The 26,551-nt window shown below is 50.0% G+C and overlaps 1 protein-coding gene across 5 annotated transcripts in view; it reads left to right on the top strand.

Moving 5' to 3' along the window:
• rols (rolling pebbles) overlaps positions 1-26,551 on the top strand; it is a 288,673-nt gene that overhangs the window by 155,912 nt on the left and 106,210 nt on the right. The window lies entirely within an intron of this gene.

Below are 26,551 nucleotides of genomic sequence, written 5' to 3'. Positions count from 1 at the left end.
GCGCCATAGCCGCGATGCACAACGACTGACAACATCATACGTTCAGGCTACGGTGGCTTCTAGTCCATCTGTAAAGCGTGCATTACAGGTGACGGAATCACTGCTTTCAGCAGCACGTTCTTTTGCCACGAAACTGACACGCGACCATGGAGGTGCGTAGCTCCTTGTGTGTATCGCGGCGTTTGTTATGTGCGTATGATGGAACTCTGACACCAACTAACCTAACAAGAAGCTGCTATAACAAATGTGCCCATAGATAACTACTGTCTTCACTGGTAATGCCCGTTCAGTTTTCCGGTTTGTGACGAAAGGTGGGAACACATTGCGAGGACATTCAGAGGCGAGTGATCTGGGAGGCAATGCATGTTATAAATGCGCTGTGAAGACGCCCATGCCCGTTGGGTACCGGCTGGTCGTTCTTGTGTAGTCACGTTGTAACGGCTCGCATTTTAGTTTCTTCAAGTAGAAAACACCCACAAGAAATACTGAAGATGGATTTGTCGTCCTGCACGTGTGGAACTACGTGCACTAATTGTGCATTAACTATTTAGCACGATTGGTTTGTGTATATAGCCTGGGTTTTTATAAAAATACATACAATTATAAATAAATACAATTCGTTATTTCTGTATGTGTGTGAAGCCGAATGCTGCGTATGGCATACAGCGAAGACTCCTGTCCGACTATAGCAATGATTTACGTAAATCGGACATCATATAAATTTATAACATTATGGGGCATACAAACGGAAAAGCAGTTAAAAGGATCGTCTGAAAGAGTGTTGAATCTGGATCTAGAGTCCACTCAAAGTTTTCTAGTCGTGCCACGAGGTTCCATCTTTAAGATCACGTCCATGTTTTTCAATGTGTCGAGAAGTTAAGATCTTATAACTGCTGCTCGCAGTTACCGAGTAAAGGTAAACCGTTGCCGAAGTCTAGTAATTTATTGACTATTTGCTTCTTTTTTTTTGTTTCGTTGTTTGTGTAAATATTGCTGGTTGAGTCGCAAGTAAAGTTAGTTGAAGTTTAGCGCGCTCTTGCGTGTAACCATGCGAAATTGACAACGAAAGAAAAATAAAGCACTGTAGGTCGTGCATGCGTACTTCGCCACTCACTCTTATTTTTCGTCTCCATCTCCGGATATCGCGCTGAAGTTTACCCCAAATATAGCAAAAATAAATAAAAACAGGCGAACTAGCTGAGAGTTCGTTTGCGAAACACATTCGCCCGGAAGCTCAACCAACTTTTTTTTTTTATCCGCACCACGCAATTTCCAGGAACCGACGTAAAATTGCGCGTCTTTTCTCTTTTCCTTCCCTGAGCGTCTGCTCAGAGTCAAATGAGATAGGAAAGTCCGCGTAAGAGCGCACGATACCTAGGGCAAGGTTCTCGTTAGGTGAAAAACAAACCAAGGATGAAATGAATATGAATGAGCAATGGCGCTAGAGCGCGCGCGAACCACTCGGGAGGATCCCCCGAATAAATGCACGCCGTGAGTCGCACCTCAGTAGCCCCTCGGCGGGCGCCGTACTACAAGTGCTCACCCCCTCCCGAATTGTAAACACACCGAAAACTGTTCACACTCGCCAAAACTTCGTTGTTCAAAGTGTGCCCGGAATACAGTGCCGTTCCGCGCCGCTGCCGCCGCCTGTGCTCGGCGAGCGCGGCGTTTTTCCCAGCGCCTGATCTAAAAACAATGATCCCTTCCTACCCTCCCCACATTTCGCGCTCCCGTCAACGAGGCTTTCCTTGCTCGTCTTTCTTACTCCCCCGGAACTCCTCTTTTGTTTTGCGCCCGCGGCTTCTTTGTTTCCCCGCGAATTTCCCCACGCCGGAGCGCTACTGTTTTGTCCCGCACATGCAAAACACTCGTCGCGCGTGCGTGTGTGCGTGCGTGTGGAGCGCTTGTGTATGCGGCGTGTTTTCCATTCAGTCTCCCCCCCTCGCCGACACTCAGGAAAGATAGAGAGAAGGATGAATGAAAAAGAGCGGCCGTATGCCGGGGGTTGGACTTGGCCGCACACGCTAGGTGCACCGGCACAAAGCGCACTTTCAGGATCGGCCGCCCGCGTGCGTTCACGGACGCGGCGCGGCAGCTCCACAGAGAGAGAACGCGGTGCTGGGCAGGAAAAGCTCTCTGGAGGAACTCAATTTGTGAGGAGCGAGCGATGGGGGAAAGGATATAGACCAACTCGGTACTGCTGGCGTATGTGCTGAATGCACGGAGCGGCTCTCCATTGTCGGACGCCAGTCTTGTTAGGAAACTGCTGCGAGCTCTCTTCCAAGTCTCCCCCGTCTCCGCGTGTCGTAACTTTTCCTCGATTATATTTATTTTTACGGTGCCGATTGGCTGTTCGAACCGCCCGGTCCTGTGCTTGTTTTCTTTATTGAGGCGCCGCGTCCTCGCGCCCCAACGGCTCTCCTTTTCCACGGCTGGCCATTTTCACGGAAATCCCGGCGGATTCGACGAGCGACGCTTTAGCGAGGGACGTTCGAGATGTCCGCTGCCCGTTTGGTAACGAGGAGTTTCAAAGCCAGCCACTCCCGAAAGAAAGGTGGTGGGGAAAAAAAGGAAAAGGAGAAAAATTAGAATTGGGTGTATATATAAAAAATATCAACAGGAGAGGCATGAGAGACCATAGGTGGACCAGTACACTGCGAGTGGCCAAGGTATGTCCACTCTCGTGCCCAAGTTTTTCTTTGTCTCTCTCCTTTTTCTTTATTTCTTTCGTTCTTTTTCTTTTTTCTTGCTTGTTCGTTTTTACGAGACAAATATGGTATGCCGCGGCGTAGCGTGCGCACGCCGTTTCTTTACTTCTTTTCCTCCATGGTTTCCACTGGGTTACGTTGTTGTGTCTTTATGTTGTCTTCGAAGCAGCACGTTTGGTTGAATGGACAAGACTGCGTGCTGATATTGAGGCAAGAACCTTAAAAGAACAAAAAAAAGCAAGAGACAATTTTAAGCTTATTTTACTATTTCCCATTTTCTTTTATCGTTCAGTGGTTCTTGTCGACCATCTCTAGAACTTCGCGCTGCGCTCGTCGTAATACCTTTGGGGACGCCAGAGAGCTCGCCGCGTTTGGTGCCAAGCAGCGAGCACGACCGAGAGAGGCTCCTGCGCGCTTGTCTTTAGCCGCGACGTTTGCACAACCTGTTACGAGTGGGGTGCGTGCATGCTAGCTGGCCCCTCCACACTTGAAAGCCTTTGTTCTGCGCCGGTCGGCAGTGTGCTCTCGTTGTTTTACGAGTCTCTGCGTTGCGCTGGTGGTTGCGTACTAGCTGCATTTACATCCGAGTGATTTTTGTTCTTCGCAATTTTTTTTTCTCGCTGCTTCCACTGAGGCGTCTATACTACAAGCTTACAATCCTCCTCCCCCTGCGATACCCTGACTCTTGCATTTATTTATTTATTTATTTATTTATTTATTTATTTATTTATTTATTTACTTATTTATTTATTAGTTTGCCTCCGAGACAGAAACATCACTTGGGGACCAGCCAAGACAATAAGAGTTTCGAAGTGATGGAACAAGGAGGAAGGGGTGGGGGTGGGGGGAAGCATACGTTTATCGCCTGAACAAGCCCTCATCATTGATCCTTGTATGTGAAGGAAACGCTTGCTGGCGCTGTCTTACGTTTGTAAAAAAATTCATGCGAATCAGTTAACGAACTCACACGGGTATGTTTTAGAGCAAAATTTACGTTCGCGTAGAAACGTCCCGCGACCTTAAACGGGAGGGACGCAGCCCTGTGAGTCGAGCACAAAACATTTCAATGACGGAGAGCATCTGTCGACAACAACAGATGCTTCCCGAAACCAGCCCTGTAGTGAATTCCGAGCAACTGAATGCACTGGGAAAGGTGGATTAGCTGCTTCGAAGGAACAGGACGCAGCTCCAGCAGGCTTCCTGATGGCGAATCACGGAGCAGCATTGCCGCAGTCGATCCTGGGGCGTCGCGGTACACTGCGGCTCGATGATGGCACATGGAGATATGACCAGCGACGTCTAACCACGTGTATCCGTACTGTCTTGTTCGCACGCTTTTGCACACTTTGCGGTCTCGATATTTCCAGCGCCTACTCAATGAAGCCGCGGGGTCCCACTCCGGATGCACCGTAAAGCGTTTCCTCTGGTTGTTCAGTTGCCGTTTTCCTGCTTCTCGCCGCCTCGGGCGTAAGCGCCTCGTCGTGTGCTGGCGATAGGTCGGTCGACGCGCCTGCGTGTGCTTATCGCCGTACCATCGATCGCCCTGCTTCTGCTCTTTTTGTCCACGTGACGTCTTTGTATCGTAAGCGTGAACGCTATACGCGTCGCATGGTCAGTGTAAGTACGCTATGGTATGAGCGTACGAAAGGCATGACTTGCGACAAAAATTGTGAGGCCTCGGCCGCGTATTCTCGACACTGCGCCGCTGCCGCCGCTAGCCGACGCACCCGAAGCCAGAAATGTCGGCAGCGGTGCCGATTATACCATGCGATCCGGCGTCTGCTGCAGAAAGCGTCACCGGAGCGGGGCGCATGCGTCGTCCGTCCATGGGAACGCTCACATGCAGGCGTGCACGCGTGCCCTGTGTACGTACAATACTGTCTTTCCTCCTCCGCGGTACATACACACACGCGAGCCTTCTGTTTTCCGGGGCGTCTCTCTTTTGTTAATGCCTGGGCTGGGTTTGTGTGGCCCGACGGCGTGTCGGGACGGTAAGCGCGTCCGACACGATTGCGGCGACATAACGAGGAGAGGAGGCACGCGCCGGCAGCTGGCGCTGGCAGCGTCACAATGGCCGCTGCGCTCGCGCGCTGTCTGGTTCGAAATAGCGAGCGCTCGTTGCGCGCTTACGCCGTGCGTCGCTTCGCAGGTCGCCGTCAATGGCGCAGCAGCCTTTATGACCGCCCCGCTTCTGGTGCTCCGGGCCTCCCCATTATACTGCACTGTGCACGCGCAACGTGCGGTTCTTCTTCTTGGAATAAATAAATAACCGTAGACAGCAAGCTGGCCGGAGCCAGCGCGACAGCTACCGTCTCTGGGCCTTGCTGAAACAAAGCGAGTGCGCTGCGTGTTCATTTCCAGAGCGCGTAGTTTGCGCCATACATCTCGTTGTGTGCGACGTCCTATGAGAGAGCTTAGGTCGGGCGCACTGTATTTAGTTATGCCTTATATAACTCCTTGGGAAAAAGAATTGAAAAAATGGCATGTCAGGAAGTTTGTGCTGCATATGATGTTACAAAATTCAAGTTTTCTTTCTCCTTTTCTTTTTCTCTTTTTTTTTGTTAGGCCGTACTTGTCGGGGATGCAGATAATATAAAGAGCGAAAAAGACAACAGAAAACGTTATTGTGTTCATACGGTACGTCTAGACCCAACTCTTGCCTGAAATCTGTCTTGTGTAAATGTGACCGTAATGTAGAAGTACAACTCCCTGTAAGAATGGCAGCAGACCATTAATAGCACACCGTATAATATATATATATATATATATATATATTTTACGGTGTGCCATTAATGGTCTGTGCGCAACATAACCACCTAGAGACCCGAAGTGGTACGAATTATTATTATTGCGACATCTGTTGGTCACATACGTTCTTGTCTGGGACCTACCAAACCACTACATTGTGACTACAGCTTCAGTATAGTTGTGTACTACGTTTTAAATCTCCCAGCCCACTACTAAAGCGTGCGGAAACAGCACAGGTGTGCGATCACGTCCCAAATAACTGTATCCTCAAACCATTATATAGTACATCGCAGCGTCCACCACGCGGCTGTAGCTAATCTCGTACCTGTCGTGTCCGTCTCGAAGCTGTCTTTCTTTTTTTTTCCAAAGTAAATACGAGCTGGGTTTTGTTAGGCTAAACTTAGCCTCTCAACATATTTCACGCCAACCTAGATTCTTTTTAAGTACAAAACGGAGAGACCGCGGTTAGCAGCGCTGAGTTAATTTATTCCCGGATAATTCATGCTCGCCTCTCGCACATGTGCGCAGCGAATCTCGCGAGTATTACCGAGAACAGTTTCTTTTTTTAATTTTTTTTTCTCGCTCACGGTAACTATGTCGCACGGTTCGAGTTAAGGCCGAAAAGCCTCTTCATGCCCCGCTCACACCCGGCATGAATTACGCGGCACGGCTTGTTCTGGCGCAGGCGATATTTTCTCGCACCCTCGTTTAGGCCACCACACCGCTTCTGTGCCCACGTCTTTCGTGCTATACTTCCTAAAACAGCCGCGGCTGTACAGGCTGTTTAAATCTCGACGCGTACTTGTTTATTATAGTTTCGCTATTCAGCATGCAAGGTTTTGTGTGTGTGCGCCAGTCCCAGCGTCTCTCCCATGGGCGTGAAAGCTGCAGCGACAAGAATCAGTAAATGGCGTTCTGAACGAATGAGGCGCTTACAAAAAGCGAGCACCTGCGTGGCTTCCTGAGAAAAATGACCTTTTTTTTACTTTATTTTACTTTGTTTAGCGGTCTTGAACGTGAGTAGTTGTGACTAGAGCGTTTCTTTTTATTCTATTTTTGTCTTCAATCATCTTAGACAGGTTGGTTGCTGGTTAGAGCCTAATTTTCTTTCCTGCCACGCTTGTATTCGCAGAGAAAAACCGTGACAGCTTTCGCTGATTTGTGGTGCCTGCTGCGGCCCACGCATAACTCTTTATTATTACTATATTTATTGTTATATTCGTGCGCTCTGGTAGCGCTGTTATAGCGTTTCTTACTTCACATCGTTTTCTCGTCGGTAGAATATACCCAAATTTTTTTTTTTTTTTTTTTTTTTTTTTTTTTTTTTTTTTTTTTTTTTTTACAGCTCGTTCTTTTCTTTCAATATTACCGACGGGCTGTCTGCACTGAGTGCGTGCTCTCTGTCACTTTTTTCTTTTCGTTCACACTTCCTTTGTTGTTGTCTAAACTGCAGATAGACATCTCCGCGGATGGTGACGCACTTAGAATGATTTCGCGTCCGCCTTTAATAATGCGAGGAAATATAGAGAGCGTTTTGCGTAAAATGGAGCGACCTGGTTTACATCGATTCACATTCTGCGCCTCAATGAAGGCAAACAAAACGTCCTCGTTCTCGCTTCATTCAGACGAGCCCGGGTGGAACGGGAGTAGTACGGCGTCAATAGGTTCTTATCGGAAGTTTCCTTTGCACGCGCGAAAACACAACGTTCGAAAAAAACAAAAACAACAAGAGGAATAAGAAATAGTAGAACGTCGAGGCATTCGCTTCAGCGTTCCGCCCTATCTGCCTTTAAGAAAAAGTAAAGTGCAGGAAAATATAAGTCGTGAGCGAGAAGACAGACTGCGTATGCGACGACGGACGGTGCTTCGTGGAAAAGAGGAGGGTGTGGCCCAGATCGAAGCTATCGCCTTTCGCGATTCAATAGCGCCAGGACGCAGTAGCAGCGCGTACACTATACGTACTCGCCGTCGCGCAGCCCGGGTCGCTCGCACCGAAGCACCGGCATCTAAGAGACGGTTGTCCTTCTTATTCCCCTTTTCTCTGCGGCGCTGCGATTCGACTCTCCGAAGAAAGCAGTCTGGTACGCACGGCAAGTGTTTTCACGGCGCTCCCCCCATAAACCTCCCTCCCCTCGTCGTGGTCGCTATCGCTCAATTCCAGACTCGGCTCACGTATATATATGAGAGCGTGTGTGTACGTAAGCGCACGAGTCAGGGCGAAGCAAAAGTTCTTATTTTATTTATTTTCGCTTTCTAGGTGAACGAGAGCGGCCGCTCGGCGCGAGATACGCGCATAACGAGACCGAGAAGAGACAGATACGCTCGTTGTGAAACTGAGAACAGCAGAAAAGTTAAAGGAGCGCGAAGATGAAAAGAAAAAAAAAAAACAATCTCGCCAATGAACACGCGCGGAGGAAGAGGAAGCCGAGAAAGTGTAAGGTAGAGGGAGAGGAGGAGAAAAGTAGGAGCGCGGCGACCATAGCTGACTGCAAATCGAACAACGTCGCTCGAAGGTCGAAAATCGCGCGGTCGTTGCGGCGCGGCTGCCAGAGGACACGCAACCCGGTCAGAGTGAACGAACTTGCGACGGGCCTTGCGGCTTCATTCAAGGCGTCCGGCGGCTCTCCTCATTCAACAGCCCTCCTCCTCGTCTTGCTTCGCCCATTTGGCGAAGGGTGGCAATGGCTGTGTAAGGCGTGCAACTCGGCCTCCTCGCGCCTGCATCTATGCCCCGGCTGCTTGCTTCTGCTGCTTGCCGTCGACCGAGGAAACCGCCGCCGGACTTCCCGCGCGCGTAGGTGTCTCGGCGGCCTCAGCAGCGAGACTGGGGCGCCCACACAGTTTCCCCTCTCTCTGACCGACGCCCGGTTCGACCCACGCGCGCGCCAGGCTCTGACCACTTTGCGTTCTCTCGGATCATTTTCCATTTCTTTCTCTCTTTTTTTTTTGTCTCTCTGTATATCTGTTCTCACGTTGACGGCCGCTTTCTCTCTATATTGGCTTATCTGCGTCTCACTGTTGCTTTTGCTCTGATAGCGCGCGTGCGCGCGCCAGTATTAAAAATTCCGGTTATGCCTCGCGCGCCGGCCGTGCGAGGCTGTGCGACGCCGGATGCTGGCAGCAATTTCTTCAGGTAGCCCCCGCCGGACTACAGCGCTGCCCGCCGCTGCTGTCTCGCGCTCTCCCCGCGCGTCACACGCGAACGCCACGACTCGCTTTTCAGCGCGCGCGCTCTCTCCGCACACTTTCGTGCTTTCGTTTCGGTTCGTTGTCGGGTCGCAGAACCGCCTGTTCGTCTCGGGCAACTTGCATTTTCAACCGCGGCGGTTCTCCTTCCGGTGGCGACAGCTTGTCTCGGCGTCTGACGGGCTGCTTCATGGTTCTCTCGGTGCTGGGTGCGAATTTCGGAGCTTTAAGTCCCGCTGACGTTTCCTCCTTTCTTTGAAATAACCTTTCGCGCATTTTGGGTAAGCACGAAAGGCAGGATGCAATGACACGAAATTGCAATTTCAGATGAACACATTGTGCCCCGGAGGCTGCGGACCAGCACCTCTTTTCCTCAGGTTGGTGGCCTCAGAACCGAGGGACGAGACGGGTCTGAAAGGCTTTCCGTACGTGAGCAAGGCACTGAAGCGTCCTGTTCAACCGATGCAATTATGCATTGCAGGAATGCGAGCGTTGCTTGCAGAAAGATTTTCTGCGCAGCACTTCTTCGTCCTAAGCACTTTCGCAATGTCTTTTGGCTTTGCTTTAAGCGCTTGAGGCCGAATTTGGCGCAGCTGTTGCATAATGTCAACGCAGTTCTCTTGTGCATTAGTAGAACCCAAGGTTCGTGGATTTTTAGAGCCTCTGCAAGTTACTACGAAGAAATCCTTTCCAGAATGTCCTTTTGCAGGTATATAGTACATTCACTATCGTTTCCGCACTCTACTGTTGAGAGGTTGCGGCCTTTGTTACACTATAGTCCGGTTGCCAGTATTTTGTCCCTACTTTTCATTTGCTTTCTTGACTCATTAGTTACCTACATATGTTACGCCCAAAGCAAGAACGAACTGAGCTGCGCGAGATGCCACACCCTCGTTAAGCGCACAAACATCGCCAGCTTTTTGCCGGAGTTCCAGTGATATACAAATATAGCCAGCTTCTTTCGTGACAGTAAGTAAAAAGTTTTAGCGTTTTTCATAACGTCTTTTTTATCCTGGTAACTCTATATATAGTACATTTCCTACGACGGGTCGATGTCCTCGCGACATGGTGGAGTAGCAGGCTTTCTTCTTCAAAGATCACCTTTCAGACATATGAACTTCGAGCGTCGCGGAAGCCATGTTACACCTACCTCTTCCACCTGATACAGAGACCCCGTATCGACAATTTTTTTTTTCAAAACGGTCTGATCTCTAATGCCCGCGGCTTCCGAGCTACACGCTTGAACGACTGCGATATTTCCAGCCTCTATCCTTTGCCTCCGGTTTCGAGGAAGCTGGAGAAAGCTGGCTATCTCGATTTTCTTTTCTTCTGGTGCCACGTCGCGGAACCAGAAGCTAGTCGAGGTGACGACGAGATAACAGGGAACAGAGAAATTAAGACTTATACTAAGAAAATAGGAAAGCTTAAACAGTAAAAAGAAAGGAAAGTGGAGAGAATGGGGCTGCCGGTGTTCCGACAGCTTTCTCAAAAAGAGAAAGAAAAAGAAGAAAAAGAAAAGGTGGGAAAGAAGGAGATGTTTGGCGGGGCTACGACGTGTTCTGGCGGCGCGGTGAAGATTGCCTTTATCGCCTAATTACGGCGCGACCGGCCATTTCCGCTTCGCCCACACACGTTCGCTTGACGTTTGCGAGCGCGTGAGTACGCACACACGCACAGCACCTCTCGACTGTCTGGCTGCCTGTCTGCTTGTGTGTGTGCAGCAGCAGGGTTGTTTCGAGCTGATTTCGGAGCCTCAGTCTCGAGCTGTGTCCTTTGTCTTCTCAGCCGTTCCCGGTGCGTGTCTTCTCTTCCCCGTAAACACACACGTGTGTGTGTGTGTGTGTGTGTGTGTGTGTGTGTGTGTGTGTGTGTGTGTGTGTGTGTGTGTGTGTGTGTGTGTGTGTGTGTGTGTGTGTGTGTGTGTGTGTGTGTGTGTGTGTGTGTGTGTACTCCTCACTGCACGCTCCTGTTCAGCGGCCGAGCGGTTCAACACCGTTTCGCGTGATTAGGGCACCCCTGGTGTGCAATTAGTTAGATGGAGGCGCCGGCAATTAGTTAGATCAAGGTGCAATAACTCTCGTTTAGTCTCTCCACCGTCGTCTCCGACTAGGTTGCGAACGAGCTACGACAGAAACCAAGATACACAGATAAAGTACCACCCACTGTGCCATTTTCCTCACCTTCCATTAGAAAGTGAAATTTCTTGGAGAGGGAGAAGAAGGGAAGGAAAGGCAGGGAGGTCAACTATACGAGGATCCGCGTCGCCACTGAAGCAATCGTCTCGACCCGAAGAAATCTTCTAGGTTTCTTCTGCGCGCTGCTATCAGCCGTGAAAATTGAAGTAGGGAAATAAGAAGCAAACTGAACAGGGGCAGACACGGTAGCTGTATCCGAAAGTTGCGAAGAGGAATGCGTGAATTGGGGTATTGCTTAAACTCCCAACGGGATTGCACCGCAGCTCACGGATCTGCGGGAGCCGCGCAATTAAGCGAAATAGAGGTACGTCGGCGTGAACGAGCAACTTCTACCTGAGAGAACTTGACTGGGAGACTCGTTTCAGGAAGGTTTTCTCGCGTAAATTTCTTACGTGCCTTCATCGGCTGCATGCAAGTTTTCTTTCAGGTAATTCTCTGTCCAGAGCACAGCTAATCTTTTTCCTGGAATGGAGCACACTTTACATGTACCTGTGACATGGGTGAAACGACACGTCAATGTGAAAAAGAAGCCTCTTGCGGCAGAAGGGAGCGCGAGTAGGCCTTCAGATCTGTTATGCGATCTCATGCACGTGCGCCTGTTTCTGCATCTTGCCGCTTGTCAGTTGAAAACGCTTGCGTGCGACCCGAAAAATAAGAGAAACTGAAGAAACATAAACAAATGAAGAAATACTGTAGCGGCCGTTGTATAACTAGGGACTCAGAGGGAGAGCTGCGCGATGCAGGTCTGACACGTGCTGCAACCCAGATCTGGCCAAACGGCACCTCGTTTGTCTCCCGGATTGCGTTAATGCGGGGCTCGGGTCGATGGGTGCCGGTCACGAGGCATCGGCCGCGGTGGGGCCATCCATTTTTCCCAGATGGCCTCTCTTCGCAAGGCCACCGAACCCTGGCGAGAGGGGAAAGGTCGCGGGGAACCCGCTGCGGGCGAACCCGTTCGTGAATCACTGCACCTGCGCCGGCGGCGGCGCCGATTCGGGTGCACTGCCACAGTGCAGCAGGCTGGTTGCGCCCTCTCCTTCTCCTTTTCAACCTCCTCCCAGTCATGCTACGGTTTGTTTCGATGTTGAGCGAAAACTGTGCGCGGATCGTTGCACGCAAGCGCGGGCGCGGCATCTGCGAATAAACTCCGGATTCTGCATGGATTGTGCGCAGCTGCGTGTTCGCGGAAGCGCCGAAGAGCTGCACGAGCCGGAGAATGTCTGAGCTGTGTAGTTCAATGTGATAAGCAAATGGGGCTACCATTTGAAATCACTTCATTTAGATGGGAGAGCAGACCGGAGAAGTGAAAGCGGATAAGTCGAATGCGAGATATGGTGCAAATACAGGCACGGTCTGTATAGTATAACAAAGGCGAATAAAGGTCGTCGCATCTCTTCGACGTAACCATGTCGGTTTGTGTGTTTTGTAGCTGCTGCATGGATTAGCAGCGATTCCATTTCAGAAGGTGTTCTCAGGCCAGCTAAACAGCATACGCCCTTCCCCCGCCCCCTCCCCTACATTTAGCCCCACACTTGTCATGTGTCACCGCCATTGAGGTGTCCATCGTGGTGTGTGAGTTGCCGCATTTCTTCTCCTTCTGTAGCCACTTTTTCTTTCTTTTTCCTATTATATGTCCGTTCTTTCTGTGCGTACAGACAGCGGCCTTCGTTGGCTTCAATGTTAAATCTTAAATCTCGCTGCATGCGAACGACGGCGAGTGCATTGCCAGTGCATAGAAGCCGGCGTTACGAGAGCAGTGAGTTTTACGATTTTGCTGTACATTGTAGCTTGCTCTTTGAGGCAAGCTTCTGCTAAGCGCTGAAAGTTTCGTTTTCACCTTTTCGCATAACAATGCTATAGTTAGTTAGTTGGTTGGTTGGTTAGTTAGTTAGTTAGTTAGTTAGTTAGTTAGTTAGTTAGTTGGTTGGTTGGTTGGTTAGTTAGTTAGTTAGTTAGTTAGTTGGTTAGTTAGTTAGTTAGTTAGTTAGTTAGTTAGTTAGTTAGTTAGTTAGTTAGCTAGTTAGCTAGTTAGTTAGTTAGTTAGTTAGTTAGTTAGTTAGTTAGTTAGTTAGTTAGTTAGTTAGTTAGTTAGTTAGTTAGTTAGTTAGTTAGTTAGTTAGTTAGTTAGTTAGTTAGTTAGTTAGTTAGTTAGTCGTCCCCGCAGTCGTATCCTTATCCGACTCGCGTGCATGCGAGCCGCGCAGTCACAAGCGCAGTCATGATGCAGGCGGTGCTGAGGAGCGTCAAACATCTCGGCTGCTCTCTCGCGTTCGGGCGTAGTCGTTCGCAGTGATGGATGGAGGGAGCCTCGCCGCAAACTCCCGAGCTTCCCTGCCGCACTCCCTTTTAGCGCACCCATGAGGCACTCTCTTTTGACGCTTGCCATTGATATCATCCCTGGGAATTCACTCCTGGATCCAAAGCTTTTAAGTCCACTTGGATGTTGTTTTGCCGCGTCAGTTTCTTAATGCCGTCCGGCCTTTCAAGGTTACTGCAAGCTATGCTCCCCACATGTTTCTGTCGTGAGCCTAGGATGAAGATAAGCGTGCGTTGCATTGAATCATGATGAACATAATTGCATGTATCGGATGAATAGCGGCAGTGGTTAAAGCCCCCCCCCCCTCGTAGCTTGTCGATTTCGGTGGGCCTTTCTCCCGTGAGAAGCGATCGCCAAGCGGAAACCTGCGCTGCGCCGTCGATACCGATTTATGTGCATGCGCCTCTTCGCACACGTGTCTCTGCTACTTAGCTGCCTTTTCATTCACACTGTTTATGCTACTCTCTCCACCAGTCGTCCCGCGGATTGCAAAGAAAAGAAGGGAAACAGTTTTTGACGGGGTCTTGGCGCGTTATGTCAGGTTTAACGCTGATCTACCTTTGCACCTGCCAGCGATGCGAGCGTCCGCCAAGACGTCAGAGCATTTAGAGATTGACAACCATACGTTGAAGTTTTTTTTCTTTCTTTCTCTCTCTCACTAGTTGTTCCTTTTTCTTTCATCATTTTTTATTTAACAATACCGTTCCAAAATAAGCGACAGCCTTGCAGCCATTACTGTCTCGGTATATTGCAGACGTGTGTAGCTCACGTCTGGCGTTACTATATATATTTTTATACGCCCTGCTGTGCAGAAATGAACTGCCCTTATGTACGTGTTTTCAGACTCCTTCGTTCACTTTCATTCGTTTATAGAGCTGTCTATGTCTCTTAGTGCCCTTTATACTTTCTTCTATGGGTATAACTTCGCGAATGTGACAACTATTTGACTGTCACCTGTGCGTGTCACTTTTGAAGCTTTTGTTTTGCTTGCCCTGCGAAAAGGAGTAGTCGGTGCCAATAACGGTGGCAACTCCTTTCAAATGTTAACAACAAAAGAAGAATCTCGTTCTGCCGTTACTGGTGGCTTTATTTTTTTGTGTGTGTGTTTCCCTAGTTCCATAAACATTTAATCAATCGTACGCCCGGGTCAGTATGCCGGCTGAGCTTTGACTTTCCGGTCGAAAGCAGTCGAACATTTTATACGCTAGCGGCCGTTTCTTCTGCAGAGACACAGGGTATCATGACGTATAGCGTTCGAAACGGGAACATTTTCTTGCTGACGGTTCGACGTATTCGTCATATCGAGGCCGCGCCAGACCTGCGACGCACTCGAAATTTCGGCCCTCCGGGGTGCCGTCTCCAGGCTTCTCCTTCTCAGCTTCAAACCGAACGAGAAACGTCGATCGTTTCGCCTCGACTACCGAAGGAACGCTGCACCAAGGCTAGCGCTCTCATAATCCGCCCCTGACGGATGGCAATTTCCGCCAGAGGGCCCTTCGGAACCGCGACTTCTGTCGAAGCCAGCCATGCCAGCATCGAAGCTTCGCTTTTGCTGTGTACATCAGGAAAGGGCAACGCGCTTGTGTGTTTTCTGGGCATATATCGTATACGTGTGCGGCAGGACGTCGTAAATACAGAGTTGGAAGCTCGCAAGACGCCTGCTGCGTTCTCTCGCTCACTCGCAGTTCCCTCCCACTCTCCCCGTCCGACTCGAAGGGAACTTTAGGTGCATACAGCAGTCCTGGCAGCAGCAGAGGGCGCGCACATCCCCGGATGAATCCATCTACTTCGTCCTAGATTGACAGTGCGAGCGGAGGCAGACGGGAAGGCCCCAGGGGCCCTGTCGTGTTTGCTGCGCTGCCGTGGACGGGGGCTGCTTCTTGGCAGCCAAGAAAGGATCCACCCTGAAGGGAGGCGCACGCGTGTCCGGACACAGGCTGCCGTGGAACCCTTGACCTGTGTGTTATGCGGCGTCCTGCCTGTAGGAGTGACTGGGATGTTAACGGCAAAGTTTACTCGAAAGGTCGGAAGAAACTGTCCCTTCGCGTGTAGATGGAAGCGAGGGAGCCTGTAAAAGACGATCTCGAGAGTGGAAACAGATGGCAGCAAAATCGAGACGCTGGATTAGCTGGTGCGTGTTTACGAGTGAAGTAACAGCGAAAACCGCCAAGCTAGAGAAAGATAGAGATATTTATTATGGTAGAACAGCTGAGAGGTCACCCTGAATCAAAGTTCGGACCTGCTACTCAGCATTGGGGAAGGTAGACGGGAGTTAAAAGAGAGAGAGAGGGAGAGAGGTGTAAATGATGAGGATGAAGATGGTGGTGAGTGAACTTGAACCGCAAAGACTCTTCAAAACGGAGTCACCATTCAGCCAATAGAGTAGCCACAGGGTATTGAACTAATGCATGGAGTAACGACGCAAGGAAGAGAGCAAGCAAACAAAGGATGCACTAGCGTAACCACGCGGGCAGGAGCGCCTCCTCACGGCGTGCCTTGTGTGTAGTGCGCGCTGTTACATCACTGTTAGTTTCGACATGACCTGTGCATAAACTTAAAGGGTCATCTTACACCGGATAAGTGTGTTGTGGTTGATAAGTTGTTTGCAAGTGTAAACAATGAGCCGCACGATGTTGAGGAGTCATTCCAATTGTCGTGTCTGCACAGCCTGCGGAGAAAAATAAAGCGAGTCACTTGTGCCATTGGGGCTTTGTGCAGTGAAGCGTCGCTCCTTTTGTGCCGTAGGAAGTAACAACAGCTAAGAAAGCGTACCTCTAATGGAAATACTACATATTTTCCGAGCCCGATACACATGTGGATGTAGTGTCAGCAACGCAAAGAACATGTATGTGTTCGAAATATGACGCGATACTCCCAACAGCAATTATGTGTGCAAGAATCCTCATCAACTTTCATGTGTCACTTAGGAAGTCTGTTGGTTTATTGCAAATTAAATGCAGGGAAGAAATAGTGCGCGGCATTTAAGAGGCTCGCGCAACTAAATGAGAAAAAGTAGTCGCGTAGGCGATTTTCGGTACGCGTGCTGGCGTGCTCATTAAGCCCGTAAGCGACGGCGCTCAAGTTAAGGCGAAGCGAACCCGAGGTTCCGGCTGAATTTTGCCCAGAGGCTTTCAGAAAGCGGCACCCAATCTCGCAAGCTGCCGCTTTCGGATTACAGTCTGCGCTAACTAACCCGGCGTGTTCTGAAGTACATCGCTTCGAGCTTACGTTGCGCGTGTGCTCGAAAAGACTAGAGCGCTGTAAAAACCGCAGCCGTCATTTCAAATTCTAATTGCTCGGCGTCGCGCCAAGTTAATCGAACCATTCCTCCATCGGGGCGACCTGCGGATCCCGTTAACAACTCGCGTGTCCTCATTACGGCCCTCTTGTCTCTGTGCGAGCGCGCATTCCGGCGCCGTGCAAATCATTTGGATGACCACGGCACGCGAGAGTCCTACACCTGCCCTCCTCCCACGTCCCCCTCCACCCCCTTTCTCGCTCTTATGTGGCCTCAGTGCGAAAGAAGGGACAAGCCGGGGTGGTGCCCACGACGTGGCTCGACGCGCTTCTCTTAATGGCATCCAATTACGGAGACCACCAACTTGGAACCGGCCTCCCCTTTGAGAGCCATTTAGTCTGAGACGGAGTACTGTTCCCACAGGTCCCCTCGGCTCTGCCCGGAAGTTATCTCCGCCCGCGCGTCTTCTCCGCCTGGCACCCGCAGCAGATCGAGACTGCGATAGAGGTCAGCCCGATCACATCACGGACAGCATGTATAGCTCGAAATGCTAGTGTCCGTGCCAACGAAGCTGTTCACGAGTCAAGGGTTAAAGTAAATCTCCCTCAGTAGACGTGTTAACGTATACAGCAGCGGTGGTGACGTCATGTTATAGGGCTGTGTTCAACCAAAGTTGTATACGCGCAGGTCTGACTGCTGTGTGCAGCTTATCTACTGGTTTGAAGATTTCGTAAGCCATGTAACCTTCGCGAAGCTCATTCTTGCTGATCCAAGAGGCGTCGTGCAACAAAGTCTTTTCGTAGTCGGTTTAGTTCTGCACAACGTCGCAAGGTGTCGCCCGCAGCACTGCTGTTTTCGGGTGTGTCTCGGCAAAATTTGGAAAGATTGGAAAACCCGGCCCTTTCTTCAAGCGGAGCATGGAGTTACCGTGAAGAACAGACTGGCAGGAGTGACTTGTTACGTGGAAGCTTTATCAGCAATGAAGATTTGAGATTTCATTCCTGTGCATGGTATCATGTGTTCCTTTCGCCTCGTACGTGGAGCACCCAAATATTCAAGAGGTCGAGAACTGTCGCTCCGGCGTCCAGTCACATACAACAGGTGTCGACTAGGAGCTGCAGGAGCTCCACCACACTGGCCGCCAGGAGCTCAGATGCAATGAAGTATACCGCGTAACATGTGCATGTCTATCTTCTAAATAAATATAGACCCCCCCCCCCCCCTCTCGCCAACATATTTTCATCATAGTGAAGCTTGCTGCTGGGCTAGTTGACGCAACAACCACGTAAGAAAAACGGCAGCCCTTTGGGGATGCCCTTTTGTTTCTCGTCTTCTTTTCGTGGTTGTTGCATGTCTATTTCGCAAAAGTTATCATGTACCACGGCCTTACCTGTTTATAAGTGGCACCGCGGACTTCACTTGGTGATAAGAAGCGTTCATTTTCATGAAGAAAGAAAGCACCAGCTTAACCCTGTGGATCCGTAGCAATATAGAGAGACGGAAAGAGAGCGGTTTGGATCAGTGAGCAAACGGGTATAGCCGATATTCTAATTGACATGAAGAGAAAGAAATGGAGCTGGGCAGGTCATCTAATGCGCAGGTTAGCTAACCGTTGGACCATTAGGGTTACAGAATGGATACCAATAGAAGAGAAGCGCAGTCGAGGACGGCAGAAGACTAGGTGGGACTATGAAATTAGGAAATTCGCGGGCGCTAGTTGAAATCGGTTGGCTCAGGACAGGGATAATTGGAGATCGCAGGCAGAGGCCTTCGTCCTGCAGTGGCCTTAAAATATTATTATTATTATTATTATTATTATTATTATTATTATTATTACGACGATTATGATAATAATAAGCATCATCATTTGCACTTACCGGCCTCATACATCATCGTAAAATCAAGCAGATTAAATTTCGCAAGGGGACCTTCGAGATAACAAGGTCATTTCTCTCTTTGTCCCAGCAACCTAGTTGTTTTTTTTTTTTTTTTTTTTGCAAGTGCGATTGTGTGGAGACCAATGTGTAATTCAATCAATGTAAGCTTCATGTTTTTCTATGCTTACTTCTTGTTTCTACAGTGTAATTTTGCTCGTATTGTACTTTTTTGGTGATCATGTGCCCACTCCTGTAATAATCCCTATCGGGATTGACAGTATTGTGAAATAATAAAGAATAAATAATATAGCCACGCAACCGACTTTGCGCGCCGAATATTAAAATAAAAAAAATAATTCTGTTTACGGGACATTGAGGTCTGTTCGTGCACAGAATGTATATTTGAGACTTTGAGCGTAACATAAAGAGCAAATAACGCAAAACATTTTGTAACTCATCCGTGCGTCCTTAGATACAGCCGAGCGTGCGGCATTGGGCCTTTTATATATGCTTGGGAAACAGAGACCTGAAACACAAATGACTCAGCAATCGGCCGCACGGCGATTGTACCCTCGAGTAATCACTAGTAGGTAGTGCGTTGATTTCTCTATTCGCGTTTACGTCCTAAATAATTTTGATAGTAGTAAAAGTGCGAACACAAATAGACTGATGGCCGGCCGTGGTTGTTCGTTGGATGTGGCGTTCTGCTGCTGAGCCTGATATTGTGAGTTCGATTCTCGACCACTGTGACCGCGTTTAGAGGGAGGCGAAAAGAAGGAAAGAAAGAAAGAAAGAAAGAAAGAAAGAAAGAAAGAAAGAAAGAAAGAAAGAAAGAAAGAAAGAAAGGAAGAAAGAAAGAAAGTGTCCGAGTGTTAGAGTTATAAACCGTAGGTGGTCAAAATTAATCCGGAGCCATCCACTACGGCTTTACTTATAACCCGCTGGACAGTTTTGACACGTTGAAACCCCCCATTTAATTTTAGATAGATCGATAGCCTTACTGTCCCACCGATAAAGGTAAGCCTGTCCGAGCAGAGAGAGCATTCTGTCGGCACTGCCATTTATCATGCGCCAAGTGCTGCGACAACCCTTTTTCTGGATGAATGTCCGGTGCATGTAGTGTTCTCGTCGAACACTTAACAGAGCTATTTCATCCTATGTGCCAACTCCATCCTGTAGTGAAAAGAAAAACGGCAACTGTTTACTTTCTAGAAATGGGAGGGCCCCATAGGCGCAGGACCCGAACAATCGGCGGTGCTTTTTTCGGGAGTGCGATTCTGGCAACTTGTTTAACGTCTTTCCGGGCCGTTGAACTTTCGGGCCGTTAGTCCAACTGCTTTTTAAACGAATGAACGACGCGGTGACAAAGGTGCACGCTTTTCTGTGACGCGCAACTCCGCAAACAAATAGACCCAGAAAGCTAGGCGGCTGAGATCGCTTAAGCGGAGGGTTTAACGCAGAACATAGGCGAAGGGCGCATGCAACGCAGCAGCAGCTGTACAAGTATGCTTTTGAGTATATACTAGCGCATGGTGGGCGTCGTGCAAAGCCCGAGACCTTGCCATGTGCGCGCGCTCTCGCGTCGTCGTGTTATTGATTTCTCGGCATTTTGTGTGCCGCCCCCCGCAGGGCTGTTCAGTGAGAGGGATGCCGTTTCAGCTGTTGTAGGCCCGCCCCGATTCAAGAAGCAGCGCTCACCGTGTTTTCCCGCGTTTGGTATCTCAACACTCTACTCCTTTTTCTTCTTTTTTTCTTTCTCTTTCGTTTCCTTCGTTTTAACATTCTTTTATACCTCTGAGGTGCGCGAAGTTCGTGCAGGAGCAAAGGCGGCTGCAAATATGTCCGCGCCATCGCCGCGTTGCAGCCTGCCCGAGATGAACGTAGGCGCACACACAGATATACAAGCAAGTGCACAACAACAACAAAATGAAGTGCTCGGCAAAAAAGAAAGAAAAAAAAACGCGCGTTGTCTCACCTTCCACTCCTACTTCTCTATCATATTTTGCGCGCGTCTATAGGTACATATATATAAGGTGACCATAATGCGATCAAAACGTACAAATACGAAAACGCGGCGTGTAGCATCCGTAAACCCACTCAAAGTGCGGAGAGGGAAGAAGTAAACTACAAATTCAATGTATCTCTTTACACCCTCCCGTTTCCTTCCTTCTTTATTTATTTCACGAAAAGCCCGAAAGGCAAAGAAAAGAAAGGCGCGATCCGGAAACGTGCTGTAGTATGCGGTCACGCACGCACCGTCTTCCACTTCAAAAAAAAAAAAAAAAATACTGTAGAAATGCGGGAGGGGGTGATATTGTGTATTGAGAGGGAATGCTGCCGTGTTTGTCGGCAGCATCTTCTTTATCTATCACGTTTGTCAGTTTGGTTGTCTGCTTGTTTCTCCTCGAGCATACACGTTGGGGCGTTTTCATCGGAAATAGACGCTTTTCGCTGCTTCGCTTCCTGCGGTGGGTTTCCTTCGTGGAAGGCTTCCGCGCGATGCGCGTAAGCAAGCTTTGATCGCGCGGTCCCCGTTGTTCTTCCTCGCCGCGCGCCCTCCTCTCCCGATCACCTCCCAACCGCTCCCTCGTCCTTCCCGCTCCCCATCTTCTCCTCGTCTTCCCTTCGGCCGTATATGAGAAGCCGCGCTGCTGCGGTTGTGTGACGCGAACACGGGCTGCGTTGCGGCGGCGAGATTGCAAAGCCTCCTTCCAGAGCGTGGTCACGGCTTCTGTGGCTGGCGCGGCCGCGGGGCACTTTGCATGCAAAAGCGACTCTCGGGCGAAATTTGATGCCGCGTCATAACGTCTTTGCTGCTGCTACAGTTTTTGCGGCTGTGGCCGCATCTCTCTCTCTTTCCCTCTCTTTCTTTCTATCTCTCTCTCTACGTTCGCCGATGCCTGCGTGACCCGTTCTTAAGCTGCGCCGACAAGAGAGGTCACAGCTAGGCGGTTGCGGGATGATAGAGGAAAAAAAAATGAAATAATAGAAAGAAGAAAGTAAAAACGACCGCGAAATGAGGAAGCTCGCGCGAGGACCGTGAGATGCAGAAGCATGAGATGCGAGGCAGAGGCCAGAGCGAAGTGAAAGGAGGTGCGAGTCTTGTGCGTGTTAAAGCATATCGCTCACCTTTTGGTCAAATTTTGACCTCGCGGGCAAAAACAATATAATGATGGCATGCTGCTGCCGAGATGTACATGTACAGCGAAGTTGCACTTTATTTTTGCACTTTATTTTTTCCCTCGTCTGCGCATCGAGGCGGTTTAGTTTTGTTGGTGGACTCGTCTGTAGTTTCTGCAATTTCCACTGCCCTGTGGTTTGAAGATCGCGACTAATCATCATTCATAAAAACGTAGCGCTCTATTCAATCCCCAACCTAACCCTGGTGGAGGGGGGTAAGGGATGGGTGGCATGACCTTATCTTTTTCGCAATATATGATGATTGGTACGAATATACAAGGACACTTAGGACAGCATGTCTAATCAGCGGAAATTTGTGGAACTGTAGACTTCAACGTTCTTTACTCTGTAGCCTTCCACTGTGCTGATAATTACTACAGATTTTCAATGCGATAGAGAATCAAAGCTGCACTTCGCGAAGGTAGCTAGGATTTCTGTTCGCTTTCCCGAGTACTAAGTTTGATGGGAAACGCGTACGCTGCACTTTACGTACAAAAATAGAACCGTGCATTTTTTTTTTTTTTTCGTTTGTCCCTCCTCCGTGCATCGACATCCACACCTCCGAGCCACTTGCTCGAAGCGCGTGTTTGCGCAGCATCCAGGAAGCTTTGCACAAGCTGATGTTACACCCCAGGTACACAGGCACTTTCATGTAGGCCGCGCCATAATAGGCGCACGCTCCGGTCAATTGAATGCGCTATTAATGAAATGGGCGGCGCTCTCTCTCGACATCTTCATCGAACGTCCCGGGACGTTCGAGGAAGCGCATGCTTCAACAGCTGGGTCGCCGTCGCGCGCTGCCGTGTGCACACGTCTCTATTATTCGCCGCGTGGCGTTCGTACCACGGCGAAGCCATCGCGCAGCCCACATAGTTAAGACGCGTACGCCTTCCCCGGCGATTACCGAGGGCGCACCGCGCTTTTACTTAAACGATGATCGGTTTCGCATTACGAACGCCGCGCATCGGGCGGCGTGCGCGCACTTTTCGGCGCGTTTATACGTGCATGCATACATGGGTATATCGCCGCCGCTTGGTTCCCATGGGCTGCGGGCGCGCGCGCGCGCATTTTGCTCGGCTGTCCTTGTGGCCGTAATAACGGAGTAGCGCTGGGCCTCGAGTGGACAGTCGATGAGCGATGGCGGGGCACCTTGAAGTTTCCTCGTCGAGCGGCGGCACCGACGGCACGACCGCACCGGCCTTGTTTGGATTCTCAAAGTGGAGACGAGGCGTCCGTAGCCCCTTGCCGTGTGCCCCCTGCGTGAGTAGCGAGGAACGGGGAAGGGGGTCTTGCAGTCTTTACACAAAACATGACAGGACCAGCGAGCCGTGTATGCTTTCGTACATTGTCCATGGATGCACGTGTCTACTGTGTATCTTCCTGTTATTCGTCTTTAGCCTGTTTTTGCGCTGCATAGTCGCTTCTATGTGCATTGCCAACTAGCCCGTTCTTATACATTGCTGCTGTGCTGGTCACAGCGCGTGCCACGCTTCACGCTCAGAAGGTGCGTGGTACCTGCGAGACGAAACTGTGAATTTGTGTGCAATTGGACCTGCTCACTTCCTTGCTTTCGATTCGTCTTAGTCGCGAGAAAACATTCATAGAAGCCGCGTTAAGTGGCATCGCGATTGAACTACTGCCGGGCATGTCGGCGAATCGTAGAATTCGTGTGTTAGGTGCCGAATCTGGACCAAAAACGTAGCGGTAGCTAAACGTAACACACGATGGATTTCAACTTCCTCGGGTCGTTTCAACCATCAATACATAGTGAATTTTCATCAATCTTATTATTATTATTATTATTATTATTATTATTAGTAGTAGTAGTAGTAGTAGTAGTAGTAGTAGTAGTATTAGAACCGACCCACTCAAGGTTCTTTTCTTTTTTCTTCTTCCTCTCTTTCATTGCACTTTACACAGTTTGCTGCATATAAACGTAAATATGAGGTGAACACTGAGCCACACTCCGGATTCTCGAAGCTTATCCACACGTCGTCTGTGCGCTAGAGAAGAGAGTTTTGTAAACATGGCACCACCGGATGTCCGTGACGTTGAACTCGGTTAAGATTTCAATAATTCAGACGCATTTATAGTTCCAGTTATAGCCAGCATATGCGTAGAAGGATCGACTCATCGATCACTTTCCCTCTTACCGACCGTTGCGCGAATTTCAGTCGACTTATATCTCTCCTCTCCCGACGAGCGAGCCATCCGTGTAAAAACTGCGGAAGCAAGACTCGTTATTGTTCATTTGCATACCGGTTGCTCGCGGCGCCTGATTCCCCCCTCCACACCGTTTTTTTCCGCGTCAATCTCCAAAGAAAACGGAGTTGCTAGCTGCCCTTCCCTTCCACTTCATTCCACGGCCATTACCAGTGCCGCTGTCGCCGTGACACGCATTTGTCATCGCTATACACAACCACCGCTGCAGAGCGCGCGTTTGCACGCCTTGCCTATATAGGTAGGCTCGCTGTTGTAGCTCTTTTGTTTTCTTTTCTCGCGATGTGAAGCCTCCGGCATACGCCCGCATCGCGGAAGCTGGCGATAGTTCGTGCGCGCACGATGTCTGGGGATGAATAATGTCTCGGCTGGCTAGCAGACGTCGACACCGCAAGGAAGGGAAGGTGTACGTGTGTACACCTTCCAAGGAGCGTGGGTAGTTGGCGATCGAGCGGGAGGACTCCTCCTCCTCTTTGTCCTTGACTCAAGCGCTGCTGCTTTCACCTTGATGCTTGACTGTCTTCTCCCTTTCTCACGGCTGCTCATAAAGCATTCATCACCACTACGAAGGCGACACGCTGCGGTGTCTCGGCATGCGCGAACGCTTCCTGCTAACAGCGCTAACCACGGCCGCTAAACCGTGCTCATTACGAGATGGCGCGAGCCATTACTTTTAATCACGTCCTTAATGCGCACCCTGCAGGACTCGCATACCGCGCAGTTGCGTGGGACAACCATGGCTAGCCGGACTGATGCGATCTCTTGTTTTGCTGGCCTCGACGGGGAAAAAGAAAATTTAACAAAAGGAGGCAGGAGTGGCGACTTGCTTCTGGAGCAGCGCGGCTTGGAAAAGGCCGCGTGGAGGCCTCTCGGGCTCGCTTTCATATCGGCGACCACATGTAACATGTTTCAAGCGCATTTACGGCGTGCGTCGCTCCGTGGTATAACTGCGCCGTTGTCGTGGTTCACGTGCGCACGATAAGCTGTCCCCCTTTACCCGTCTTTATTACCGCGCTACGCACCGGACACCGTAAAATGGACGCGTCTACGCCGGACGCCGCCTCGACGAAAGTACGCCGGGAATGCGTGTGATGCGGTTGCCTCTAGTTCTGTTGCGTATATGCTTGTCTGTTTTGATTCAGGGTATAATGTTATTGAATAACTTTGTTTCGTGCGTCCGGCTCGGCAGTACTGCAGTCGATAAATATTTGCCCTAATAAATGAAGCGCGAGTGTATATTGCTTGTTGACAGAACAGTGTTGTTCGCCTTCGCTATATTATCCCGCGACGGCCGCATTTCGATGGAGGCGAAATGCGAAAACACCCGTGTACTTAGATTTAGGTGCACGTTAAAGAACCCCAGGTGGTCAAAATTTCCGGAGTCCTCCACTACGGCGGGCCTCATAATCAGAAAGTGGTTTTGGCACGTAAAACCCCATAATTCTTTCTTCTTCGCTATATTACCGTCTACTTTTATTTTATATTATCGTTTTTTTTACAATCCGCGTGTCGAGTTTTTGTGCTACCGTCACTGGAACCAGTCAGATCATGTTTCACCAGCATATACCTAGTGTCAGTAGTACAACGCAAGATGTTCAAGCCCCTGTGCTATACTGTTTCACTGATACGTATCACGCAGATGAGGGAAGAAACGTTCGGCCGGGCTCCTGCCGCAAATACACAAAGATTGCGGGCAACGCTATCCGATGGGACGGACGATAATGGTCCGGAAAGCGAAGCGGCGAAACTGAAACAAAACGATTCTTCCCTCATTTGGACAATTGCCGTTCATTTTCCTTTCCTCCTCGCGTTCGAAATCGAATTTCAGCGCAGCAGTTTTCCCCTGGTGTGTGTACAGCAACGTGCACAAGTGCGCGCGGTGCTCGTCACGGCCCCTTAGCCACCCCCTCACCCCCCCCCCCCCCCGCTCCGCCCTAGACGCGCCTGCGAGCCCTGCCCTGCGTAATTGGATTTCGTCCCCTTAGCACAAATTGTGCCATGTATCACGTGTCACGCGAGGTTTGCAGCCACCCGCCCGCCCCCGCAGTGTCTCGATCTCCGTCTCCCCGTATACTAACGTGCAGCGGTGCGCGAATGCGGTTGAGCTTGAACCAGATACCTGCGAGCGGGAACACACAGTGACGTATTTTGAGTGCAGCGGTGAACGGGCTGATCTCTCGTGCATGTGTGCTCAGCAGCTCCAGCGCACGTTCGTAGTGCTTGTCCAATTCCACGGGAAAACATAGCGAAGAAAAAGCCAGGCACTGTGGTGGAGTGATACAGTTCTTGACGAGGGTGTTCTTTGGCAGCTGATAAGGTCGCGTTCATTCCTCCAGTCGTCTCGCAGTCCGCTGCACATAACTGCCTACGTGGAGCGCCTAGTCGGCGCGCGCGTGCCCGTCGAAGACCAGCAGCCAGCGCACATGGCCTTTTCGCTGCGTGGTGCTCGTATGCGGTGCTCGCGTGCCACTTTCACGTGGGCAACGGATGGGGCCTCGGACTAATGAGGCATTGAAAGGGAACTCTCCTGCTGCCGCCACCTTATATATACACTACACACTGCGCTCGGCGCCCGTGTTTACGTTGTACGCGCACGCCGCTTTACTCGCCGCTCTGTCTTCTCGACGGGCGACTAAGCGACGAGACGAGCGAGACTGCGTTGGCGTTTTGCTCCCGGAACTCGCTGTTTCTTCGAAAGCGAGAGCCGAGTCTTGCCCTTTAACCTTTCCTGAAATAATTGTCTATATAGCTTGCATAGTTTCACAATAACGTAACTTGCTACGAAGACAAGTATGCACGGGAAATAATTGGAACTGCATGCGCTGAAAAAAAAGAAAATGAAGAAGCGTGGAAATAGGAATCGAGAGAGGGGCCGGGGGTAG

This window comes from Dermacentor andersoni, chromosome 5 (genome assembly GCF_023375885.2).
Source record: "Dermacentor andersoni chromosome 5, qqDerAnde1_hic_scaffold, whole genome shotgun sequence".
Classification (NCBI taxonomy): Eukaryota; Metazoa; Arthropoda; class Arachnida; order Ixodida; family Ixodidae; genus Dermacentor; species Dermacentor andersoni.
This window is presented reverse-complemented; position numbering and strand designations above follow the sequence as displayed.